This window comes from Solanum tuberosum, unplaced genomic scaffold (assembly GCF_000226075.1).
Source record: "Solanum tuberosum cultivar DM 1-3 516 R44 unplaced genomic scaffold, SolTub_3.0 scf00273, whole genome shotgun sequence".
Classification (NCBI taxonomy): Eukaryota; Viridiplantae; Streptophyta; class Magnoliopsida; order Solanales; family Solanaceae; genus Solanum; species Solanum tuberosum.
The window spans coordinates 859,446-861,136 of NW_006239195.1; positions in this window are offsets into that span (position 1 = coordinate 859,446).

Consider the following 1,691-nt stretch of genomic DNA (forward strand, 5'->3'; position numbering starts at 1 on the left):
TTAAGACCTTAGCTATGGAGCTAGTTAGCCTCACGGCAAAAACGTCCTATTTTAAAGGTCAAATGTGCCTCAGAGCGGGAAAACACCTAATTTTGCCTATTTTCGTGTGCTATAGTCCATGGAATTTTTGGAGATCTGAATTCCGACATAATTTTTGCAAAAAGTTTTTTTGGTCATCCGTTAAGACCTTAGCTATGGAGCTAGTTAGCCCTCACGGCTAAAACGTCCCATTTTGAAGGTTAAATGTGGATAACCCCAAATTTTCCCGATTTTCGTGTGCTCTAGTCTATGGACTTTTTGGTGATCTGGAATTCCGACCTTATTTTTATTAAAAGTTTTCGTGGACATCCTTAAGACCTTAGCTATGGAGCTAGTTAGTCCTCACGGCCAAAACATTCCATTTTGAAGGTCAAATGTTCCCCGGAGCAGGTCAACCCCCCATTTTGCCAATTTTCGTATGCTATAATCTTTGGATTTTTTAGTGATCTGGAATTCCAACCTAATTTTTGACAAAAATTTTTTTGGACATCCGTTAAGACCTTAGATATGTAGCAAGTTAACCATCACAGCCAAAACGTCCCATTTTCAAGGCCAAACGACCCCCGGATCAGGTAAACCGCCAATTTTTCCGATTTTCGTGTGCTATAGTCCTTGGACTTTTTGGTGATCTGGAATTCCTGCCTCATTTGTGCCAAAAATTTTCATAGACATTCGTTAAGACCTTAGCTATGGAGCTAGTTAGCCCTCACGGCCAAAATGTCCCACTTTGAAGGTCAAATGTTCCCCAGAGTTGGTAAACCCCCATTTTGCCGATTATCGTGTGCTATAGTCCATGAGCTTTTTCGTTATCTAGAATTCCAACATAATTTTTTCAAAAAGTTTTTGTGGACGTCCATTAAGACCTTAGCTATGGAGCTAGTTAGCCTCACGGCAAAAACGTCCTATTTTAAAGGTCAAATGTGCCTCAGAGCGGGAAAACACCTAATTTTGCCTATTTTCGTGTGCTATAGTCCATGGACTTTTTGGTGATCTAGAATTCTTGCCTCATTTGTGCCAAAAAATTTTCATAGACGTCCGTTAAGACCTTAGCTATGGAGTTAGTTAGACCTCACGGCAAAAACGTCCCATTTAAAAGGTCAAATGTGCCCAAGAGCAAGAAAACACCTAATTTTGCCACTTTTCGTGTGCTATAGTCCATGGACTTTTTGGTGATCTGAAATTCCGACATAATTTTTGCCAAAATTATTCGTGGACGTCCGTTAAGACCTTAGCTATGGAGTTAGTTAGACCTCACGGCAAAAACGTCCCATTTAAAAGGTCAAATGTGCCCAAGAGCAAGAAAACACCTAATTTTGCCACTTTTCGTGTGCTATAGTCCATGGACTTTGTAGTGATCTGGAATTCCGACACAATTTTGGCCAAAATTTTTCTTGGACGTCAGTTAAGACCTTAGCTATGGAGCCAGTTAGCCCTCACGGACAAAACGTCCCATTTTGAAGGTCAAATGTGACATAGAGCAGGTAAAGCCCCCATTTTTCCGATTTTCGTGTGCTATAGTTTGTGTACTTTTTGGTGATCTGGATTCCGACATAATTTTTACAAAAGTTTTTAGTGGATATCCGTTAAAACCTTAGATATGGTGTAAGTTAACCCTCACGGCCAAAACATCCCATTTTGAAGGGCAAATGTGC